Source organism: Chrysochloris asiatica, unplaced genomic scaffold (assembly GCF_000296735.1).
Source record: "Chrysochloris asiatica unplaced genomic scaffold, ChrAsi1.0 scaffold00012, whole genome shotgun sequence".
Classification (NCBI taxonomy): domain Eukaryota; kingdom Metazoa; phylum Chordata; class Mammalia; order Afrosoricida; family Chrysochloridae; genus Chrysochloris; species Chrysochloris asiatica.
Window position 1 is genome coordinate 34,182,838 of NW_006408530.1, and position 10,536 is coordinate 34,193,373.

Sequence of the window (10,536 nt, forward strand, 5' to 3'; positions counted from 1 at the left end):
CTGGAGACATTAGATCCAGAGAGGGAGAGCGACTATGTGCTGAAAACCTGGGGGGTACGGGGAAAGGATTGCATGGAGGGGATTGTAACCATGGCAATGAGACACAATAACAATACTCTTGATCCAAGTAAAGGATTTGATACTGAAGTACCAAACCATTCTTTTTATATAAAGTACTTTCCTTTTATAGGCAATTGTCTTAGCAGACACTCTTAGTTTACATCTGCACTGTTGTTGTTGTTAAGTGGCTTTGAGTCAATTCGGACTCATAGAGACCCTGTATAGGCTTCTGAAGAGAGGCTGGTGGGTTTCAACCACAAACCTTGTTGTTAGCAGTCCAGCATTTATTCTACAGCACTATTCCAGAACTAGTGACATGAATAAATAAAACAAATATGTGAAATTATCAACTACTTTTCAAAATGTACACTACACAAAGCATGTATTTTGTTTGAGTCAGAAGGAACTTTAAGAATTCACTACAGAGACTTATAAAATTATTCTCTTGTATTTCTATGGATCCATAAAGTTAGCAATGGATTGCAAGAAGTATTTCAAATAATTTAAAGGTGAAAATAGAATTTACATTTATCTCAAATAGGCTGCATGGGAAGCTAAAATGGTGGAGCTGTTCATATTTTTGGATGGGATAATAGCAGCTCAGTATGCTATCATTCATTAGCCTGAACACTCTTCTTAGGAGTATATTTATTCATAAAAAGAAAAATTATTTCTTACATAATAATAATAAATGCAGTTTGTTGATTCCACAAAAATAGTTCCTAAAATTAGTATCTATTAAGAATAAATAACTAGAAGGCTAAAAATAAATGTAAGCATGATAAATCACTGATCAAATTGAACCTCTTTGAACTAAAAAAGGAAAGGTAGGCCAAGGGATATTTTGCAACTTGCCCAAGAACATATAGCAAGTCAGAAACAGAATGAGATTCCTATTTCAAGATTATTTTCACTGTATAGTAGAGTTTCTCTACTTAATATCTCTAAAATATTAACAGTAAATAGAAGCATAAAATATAAAGAACAAAGCACTATAAGTCTGAATGTACCATACTTTGTAAAAGTCAAATCAAGATGGTTGTCAAAATATAACAAAATTATTTGCTATATCATTCAAAAAGAACACCAACAATTCTTCCTGAAACTTGAACCTTAGTTTTTTTTCTTTTATTTACTTTTGTTGTTGTTGTTAGGTTCCTTCGAGTTGGTACCAACTCATAGCGACCTTATGTACAACAGAACAAAACAGAGCCTCTGGGCCAACCTCACTACTGTTGCCACACTTGAGACCATCGATGGCTGCCACTTGGCCAATCCATCTCATTGGGGGTCTTCCCCTTTTTCTCTGACCTTACCAAACATGATATCCTTCTTCAGCAACTGGTCCCTCCAGACAATATGTCCAAAGTATGACAGATGAAGTCTGGCCATCTTGACCTCCAAGGAGCATTCTGGCTGCACTTCTTCCAAAATGGATCTATTCGTTCTTTTGACAGCCCATGGCACTTTCAATAGTCTCCTCCAACACCATAACTCAAAAGCATCAATTCTTCTACAGTCTTCCTTACTCACTGTCCAGCTTTCACATGCATATGAGGATATTGAAAATACCATGGCTTGGGTCAGTCGCACCTTAGTCCTCAAGCTAACATCTTTGCTCTTCAACACTTTAAAAAGGTCTTGTGCAAAAGATTTTCCTAATGCAATAAGCAATTGTCCACTGGTGAGGATTTCTGTTTTCTTGACATTGAAATGTAATCCATACCGAAGGCTGTGCTCTTTGATCTTCATCAGTAAATGTTTTAAGTACTCTTTCTTTACTTTCGGCTAGTAAGGTTGTATCATCTGCATATCACAGGTTGTTAATGACCCTTCCTCCAATTCTGATGCCACGTTTTTCTTCATATAACCCAGCTTCTCGGATTATTTGCTCAGCATACAGGTTGAATAAGTATGGTGAAAGAAAACAACCTTGTTGTACACCTTTTAAAATTTCAAACAATTCAGTGTTTCCATGTTTTGTTCGAACAACTGCCTCTTAGTCCAGGTACAGATTCCACATGAGCACAGTTAAGTGTTCCAGAATACTCATATTTCATAATGTTGTCCATAGTTTGTCATGATCCACACAATCGAAAGCCTTTGCATAGTCAGTAAAGCACAGGTAAACATCTTTCTGATACTCTCTGCTTTCAGCCAAGATCGATCGGATATCAGCAATGATATCCCTCATTCTATGGCCTCTTCTGAATTCGGCTTGAACCTCTGGAAGTTCTCCATCAATGCATGCTTGCAGCCATTTCTGTATTACCTTTAGTAAAACTTTACTTGCATGGAATATCAAAGAGATTGTCCTCTGATTTCTGCATTCCATTGGGACACCTCTCTTTGGAATGGGCACAAATATGGATGTCTTCTAATCAGTTGGCCAGATAGTTGTCTTTCAAATTTCTTGGTAAAGATGAGTGAGTGCCTCCAGTGCCTCCTCACTTTCTTGAAAGATTTCAATTTTTGTTCCATCAATTCCTGGTGCCTTGTTCTTTGCCAATTCCTTGAATGCACCTTGGACTTCCTCCTTCAGGATCATTGGCTCTTGATCATATGCTACCTCTTGAAATGGTTGAACATTAGCCATTTTCTTTTGGTACAGTGGCTCTGTGTATTCCTTCCATCTTCTCTTGATGCTATCTGCATCATTCAATAATTTTCCCGGAGATCATTCAATGATGAAAGCTGAGGTTTGAATTTTTTCTTCAGTTCCCCCAGCTTGAGAAATGCTGAGAGTGTTCTTTCTTTTTGGTTTTCTGATTCCAGATATTTGCACATTTTGTTGTTATATTTGGTTTTATCTTCTCGAGCTGATCTTTGAAATTTTCTGTTCAGCTCTTGGACCTCCTCATTGCTTCCATTTGCTTTAGAATCTCTATGCTGGAGAGCTAGTTTCAGTGTCTCTTTTGACATCCATTTTGACTTTTTCCTTCTTTCTTGTCTTCTTAATGATTTTTTGCTTTCTTCCTGTATGCTGTTCTTGATGTCATCCCACAATTCTTTTGGTCTTTAGTGTTTAATGTACCAAATCTGTTCTTCACAGATCTCTAAATTCAGATGGGATATATTCAAGGTCATATTTTGGCTCTGTGGACTTGTTTTCATTTTCTTCAGCTTCAGTTTGAATTTGCATATGAGTGATTGATGGTCTGTTCAACAGTCTGCTCCTGACCTTGTTTTGACTGATGATATGGAGCTTTTCCATCATCTCTTTTCGCAGATGTAGTCAATATGATTTCCATGTATTCCATCTGGTGAGGTCCATGTCTCTTATGCTGTCTAAAGAAGGTATTTGAAATGAACAAATCATTGATTTTGCAGAATTCTATCATTCAGTCTCCAGCATAATTTCTATCACCAAGGCCATATTTTCCAACTATTGATCCTTCCTCTTTGCTCTCAACTTTTACATTCCAATCACCAGTAATGACCAAATACATCTTGATTGCATGTTTGATTAATTTCTGATTGAAGAAATTGGTGGAATTCTTCTATTTCATCCTCACTGGCATTAGTGATTGGTGCATAATAGTTTAATTAACTGGACTTCTCTGTAGGTGCATGGATATTATCTTATCACAGACAGCATTGTATCTCATAACTGATCTGAATATGTTCTTTTTGACAAGGAATGCAACATCATTCCTCTTCAATTTGTCATTCCCATCATAGTAAACCATGTGATTGTCAGATTCAAAATGGCCAATACCAGTCCATTTCAGCTCACTAATGCCTAAGATATCGATGTTTATGCATTCCATTTCATTTTTGACAACTTCCAGTTTTCTCAGATTCATACTTCATACATTCCATATTGTGATTTTCATTGAATGTTTACAGCTATTTCTCTTCATTTTGAGTTGTGCCCCATCAACAAATGAAGGTCCTGTGAACTTTTCTCCCAAGGGCTTTACTCCATTAACATCATCATGGTCAACTCTACTTTAAAGAGGCAGCTCTTCCCCAGTCGCATTTTGAGTGCCTTCCAACCTGAGGTGCTCATTTTCTGGCACTGTATCTGACAGTGTTTCTCTGCTATTCATAAGGTTTTCAGTAAGTAAATATTCAGAAGTAGTTCTTCACTCCTTCTTCCTAGTCTGTCTTTGTCTGGAAGTTCATCTGAAACCTGTCCACCATGAGTGACCCTGCTGGTATTTAAAATATCGGTGGCATAGCTTTCAGAATCAAAGCAACTTACAAACCACCACAGTACAACAAACTGACAGACGAGTGGTGGTTGGTTTTGTATATATGCTCTATCCCTTCAATTCCTACTTTGTTGATTGTTTTTTTTATCAGGAATGGATGTTAGATTTTGTCAAATGTCTTTTCTGCATCAACTGATATGATCATGTGTTTTTTCTCTTTTTTCTTGTTTATATGGAGCATTACGTTGATCTTTTTTCTAATGTTGAATCATCCTTTCATCCCTAATATGAAATCAACTTGGTCATGATCTATTGTTTTTTTGATGTGATGCTGGATTCTGTTGGCTAGTATTTTGTTGAGAAATTTTGCATCTATGTTCTGATGTATATTGGTCTATAATTTTCTTTCTTAGTGATGTCCTTCCTTGGGTTTGGTATGAGGGTTATTGCTTCATAAAATATATTAGGAAGTTTTCCATCTTCTTCTATATTCTGGAATAATTTGAGTAGAATTGGTGACAACTCTTCCCTGACTATTTGGTAGAACTCATCAGTGAAGCCATCTGGACCTGGACTACTTTTATTTGGGAGTTTTTTGATGACCTGATCAAGTTCTTCTTTTGTTATGAGTCTGTTTCAGTTTTCTGCTTCATTCTGTATGAGTTTAGGTAGGTCGTGTTTTTCTAAAAATGTATCCATCTCTTCTAAGTTTTCAAATTTGTTGGAGTACAACCCTTCATTGTAAGTGCCATCAAGTCGATTCCAACCTATAGCAACTCTGTATAAGATTTCTGAGGAGCAGTTGGTGAGCTTGAACTGCCGACCTTGCAGTTCAAATAGCTTTGCAGGCTTGCGCATTAACCCACAGTGCCACACCAATAGTATTCTGTTATTATCCCTTTGATTTCCTTTGGCTCCGTTGTGATATTGGCCATGCGGTGTCTAATATGTGTTATTTGTGTCTTCTCCCTCTTTTCTTTTGTTAGGTTTGCCAATGGTTTGTCAATTGCATTAATCCTTTCACAGAACCACCTTCTTGTCTTATTACTAATTTCTATAGTTTTTCTGTGTTCTATCTCATTAATTCCTGCTCTGATCTTTATTATTTGTTTCTTTTGGTGACTTTAGGTTCCTCTGTTGATCCATTTTTAATTGATGGAGATGCTGTGTTAATGTGTTAATTTTGGTTCTTTCTTCTGTTTGAATGTGCACATTTATCTCAATCAATTGTCCTCTCAGCACTGCTTTTGCCATGTCCCAAAGATTTTGGTATGTTGTGGTTTTGTTCATGTTTGTTTCTTGGAAATTTCTGAATTCACATTTAATTTCTTCTATTATTCAGTCACTCTTCATGTGTTAAACTTTATTTCCTTGGTCTTTTTATTGTTGATTTCTAGTTTTATGGCACTGTTGTCTGAAAAGATACTTTGTAGTATTTTGATGTTTGTAAATTTATGGAGGCTAGCATTGTGACTTAACACGTGGTCAATTCTAGAGAATGTTCCGTGTGCAATGGAAAAGAACGTGTATTGTGCTGTTGTTGGGTTGAATGCTCTGTACACATCTATGAGGTCAAGTTGGTTGATTGTGCTCTTTAGTTCCTCTGTAACTTTGTTGAGTTTCTTTCTGGTTGTTCTGTCCGTTTTTGAAAGTGGCATATTAAAATCTCCCACTATCATTGTATATTTATCTATTTCTTTCTTCAGTTCTAGTAGTGTTTGCTTTATATATCTTGGTGCTCTTTCATTGGGAGCGTAGATGTTAATTATGGCTATGTCATCTTACTCAATTGACCATTTAATCATGAGATAGTCTCCTTCTTTATCTCTTATGATGGATTTTGCCCTAAAGTTTATTTTATCAGAGATTAGTATTGTCCCTCCTATTTGTTTTTTTATTGCAGTTAGCTTGGTATATATTTTTTCCATCCTTTAACTTTTAGTCTGTTTTTGTGTTTGTGTGTAAGGTGTGTCTCTTGCAGGCAGCATATTGAAGGGTCTTGTTTTCTTATCCATTCAGCCATTCTCTGTCTCTTCACTGGAGCATTTAATCCATTGACATTCAGTATAATTATTGATAGGTATGTATCAATTGCTGTCATTATGTTAATTTTTTATGGTGCTGTTCTTTCCTTTGTTCTGCATGCCTTCTTGGGCTGAGTTTTCTGCTAATTCTTGTTTGTTTCTTCTCAGTTTTAATGTTTCCTTGTTCTAATTGGATCTTCATTTTCATGGTAAGTTGTGAAGTATTAATTTTCTTTGGAATTACCCTATAGTCTATTAAGTTTTCCCTACATTTAAGACAGACTATTGTATCCTGCAATCTACTTGACCTCCTCACCACCTTGATCTCTGTTCCTATAATTTTCTCTTCTTTGACATTGTTAATATTTTTCTCTTTGGTTGGTCCTCTGAATTCATTGCTATAATTTTGTTCCATTTTGAACTCTGCTATCTGTCAACTGAGTTCTAGGTGATATTGACACATCTGTCAATCTCTGGATGTTGTCTGTTCTTGCTGGTTTTCATTCCAAAGAACTACATTTAGGATGTTTTGAAGCACTGGATTGGCTTTGACAAAATCTCTTAGCTTCTGTTTATCCTGGAATGTTTTGATTGCATCATTGTATTAGATTGACAGTTTTGCTGGATAGATGATTCTTGGTTGGCAATTTTTTCTTTTAGGGTTTTATATATGTCTCCCCATTGCCTTCTTGCATGCATGGTTTCTGCTGAGAAGTCAGAGCTTAATCTGATGTGCTTGCCTTTTTAGGTAACATTTCTCTTTTCTCTGGCTGCTTTTAGGATTCTCTCCTTGTCTTTGATTTTAGAGAGCTTGATTATGATATGTTATGGTGATTTTCTGTTGGGGTCTCTCCTTCCTGGGGTTCATTGAGTTTCTTGAATGTTTATCTTCTCATCTTTCAAGATATTAGTTCAGGAACTACTTGAAGAAAATTTCCCTATCTTCTCTGTGGACTTCTGTGATTCTTCCTATTCTGGACTACCAATAATTTTTAAGTTATTCCTCTTCATGTTATTCAGCATTAATCTGAGACTCTCATCAGATTTTTTAGTCCTTTTTTCTGCTTGATCTTCTATCTTAACAGTAGTGAGAGATTTGTCTTCCAGCTTGCTTGTTCTGGCTTCCATCTCTTCAGTTCTACTCCTTTGTGCTTTCAGTGTCTTATCCATTTCTAATATTTTATTATGAATCATCTAGACCTCTTTTTGCAGGTTTTGAATGGTTTCCAATGCTGTATCTGTTTTGTTTGATTGCTCCTGTAGCACTTTCCTGACTTCTTCCTTATTTTTCTCCACTCCTTTTTGAAGAATTTGGATTTGTTTCCATATCATTCTTCTGTTCCTTCTCAGGCACATCCAGAGCCTGCTCGTCTACTGGGAAGTGTGTGTCTGTCTCTGTTAGTCTTTTCTTTTTTTGGACATATGTTGAGAGCTTTTGTTGTGTTTTCTTGGACATTTTCAGTAGTTATGTGTGTTTTTAATCCTTAAATCGATGTATGTTTCTGTGTTGTTAAACTTACTGAATGTCTTCTGGTGGATATGATCTGGAGATAGGCTTCCCTTTTCATGTGTAATGCCTACCAGATGGTGGGATATCATAGAGCATGCTTGTAGCTTGGCCATATGAGCACAAGTGCTTTATCTTCTTCAGTAAGGTAGGGGGAGAAAGCTCCCACCCCCAGGAGAAGAGTGAGACCAAAAGGACCTAAGACTGAAACAATATAAAACCAGAGAGAAAAACTACCAATGAAAAACAAAAATAAAATCGTAGTTGACTATCCAATAGCCTTTGCTGTGCAGGCAAGGATAAAGGGTCCCGCCCAGGTCACCTTTAGGGCTGGATCCCGGAGTCAGACCTCATAAGAAGCAGCCAGCGGAACTCCTCTCTATGTCGTGGGAAAACTGTGGGAGCAATGCTGGACCCTTTTGGCGGTGTGCTCCTGCCTGCTTGAAGGCGTCCGGGCTGGGCAGTGAAGGTGCAATTGGGTGAAGAAGAAAGATACATGAAAAATAAAAAATGAAAGACGAAAAATCGGTCACACCTCTCCCTCCAGATGCAGCTCCATGGCTTCTAGTGCTGGGTCACTGCTTCTGCTTGGCTGTGGCCCCACCCTCCGATCTCATTCCAGGCCATCCAAATCAATTCAGAAATCACTGTACTTTGCTTCCACACTCAGATTTCTCCACAGGTGGGCACAGGAAACTGGTGCCCAGAACCTTATACAAGATCCAAAACCCTAGCACTGTTCCACAAAAGCTCCTTCTCTGCTTTTTGTGCACTTCTGATGTTCCATAGATTTTTGAGGCTATAATCTTTATGGAAGCACACTGCCTCATCTTTTTCCCATGGAGTAACTAGCAGGTTCTAACCACTGACCTTTTGATTAACAGCCCAGCATTACCATCAGGGTGCCTTAAAATTATATGGTGGTGGTGATTGCATGCCACTGGTTGTTTCTGCCTCACAGTGACCCTGTATAGGGTTCCTGAGGCTATAAATCTTTACGGGAGCAGAAAACCTCATCTTTCTCCCACAGACTGACTGGTAGATTCAAACTGCTGACTTTGCAGTTAGTAGCCCAGCTCATAATCCACTATGCTACCTGGGCTCTTAGCAAAATTATATTGTTGTTGTTATTGTTAGGTGTTGTTAAGTTGATTCTGCCTCATAATGACCCTGTATAAGGCTTCCAAGGAGCAGCTAGTGACTTTGAACATCTGACCTTGTAGTTAACAGTCCAGTGCTTATCCTACATTGCCATACCAGAATGCCTCAACATTATTTGCTGTTGTTGTTAGGTACCATTTAGTTGGTACCAACTCATATCAACCTTATGCACAACAGAACGAAACCTTGTCCAGTCTGTACTATCCTTGCAATCATTGTTAAGCTTGAACCCATTGCTGCTGCTGCTGCTGCTGCTGTGCCGATCCATCTTGTTGGGACTCTTCCACTTTTTTGCTGGCCCTCCACTCTAGCAAGTATGATGTCCTTCTCCAGGGATTGGTCCCTCTTGATAATATATCTGAAACATGAGAGATGAAGTCTGGTCATCTTGGTTTCTAGGGAACAGCCTAACTGTACTTCTTCCAACAGATTTGTTTGTTCTTCTAGCAGTCCATAGTACTTTTAATATTCTTCTTAATAGATGACGATTATTTTTTTTAAATACTAAATTGACAGGTTTTTATTGTTGTTTTTAATCATACAATCAGCAAATGATAAAAGTACAAAGATATGATATGGAAGACAGTGAAAGACAGTAAGAGTCTTCATAAATAAAAAAGCATAGCTTTATGATTGGAGTTCCTGGGTGGTGCAAATGCTCAACATGCTCAGATTTTGAACAAAAGGGTGGAGGTTTATACCTACTCAGAGGCATCTTGGAAGAAACACCTGGCAATTACTTCTGAAAAATCAGACATTGAAAACCCTGTGGAGCTCACTTCTACTCTGATAAAGATGAGGTCACCATGAGTTGGAATTTCCTCCATAGCAGCTGGTTTTTTTTGTTTTGTTTTTATGCTTTGCTCCAATTCTAAACTCAATATAAAGCACTTGTATCACTTAGAACCTTTACCTCCCAACACAAGAAATGTCTGAAAGGTTATTTTTTTCAATATTATATATGTCACTATTGCCTTATGTCATTGTATATACCAGAACTGGGTTGTTGATATATCCTTATGTTGTCTCTGATGTAAAAGGAATGATGCTTAGGTTTTATTGTGTAGTATGTTTGACTGGGTTTTAGATAAATCTTCTTTACTACATTATGGAAATATTATTCTATTCCTAGTTCACTTTGAATTAGCAAAATCTGGAGTACATACTACATTTCACAAATGTCTTTTTAGTATCTATAAAAATGAATATGAACCCTTCTATTTGGCCCAGTGTAATAGATGTAATAATAGTAAGACATCTTGTTTATGATCGTTTGTTCCCTTTTTAAGTTACAGTCCTTGAGTTGCTACTCTTCATGTAAGAATTTGCAAGTTTAACCTGTGATTTCCTTTATTATTATTATTATTACTATTAGTGAATTTTGTCAAGTTTGGCATCACAGGTTTATGCAAGCATCACAAAATTCATTTGGAAGTGTTTTGTCTTTTTCTGTTTTAGAAACTGTTAATACAGAAGAGCGATGTGGTTAAGCCTGTAGGATTTGGGGCATACACCAACTTTAGTTCAGATCCTGGTTTGTTCACTTGCTAGTTTTATAACTGTGCGCAAATTATTTGACTTCTCTAAGCACTTCTCTGGAGTCCTGGTGTGGAGCTGTGGACTAATG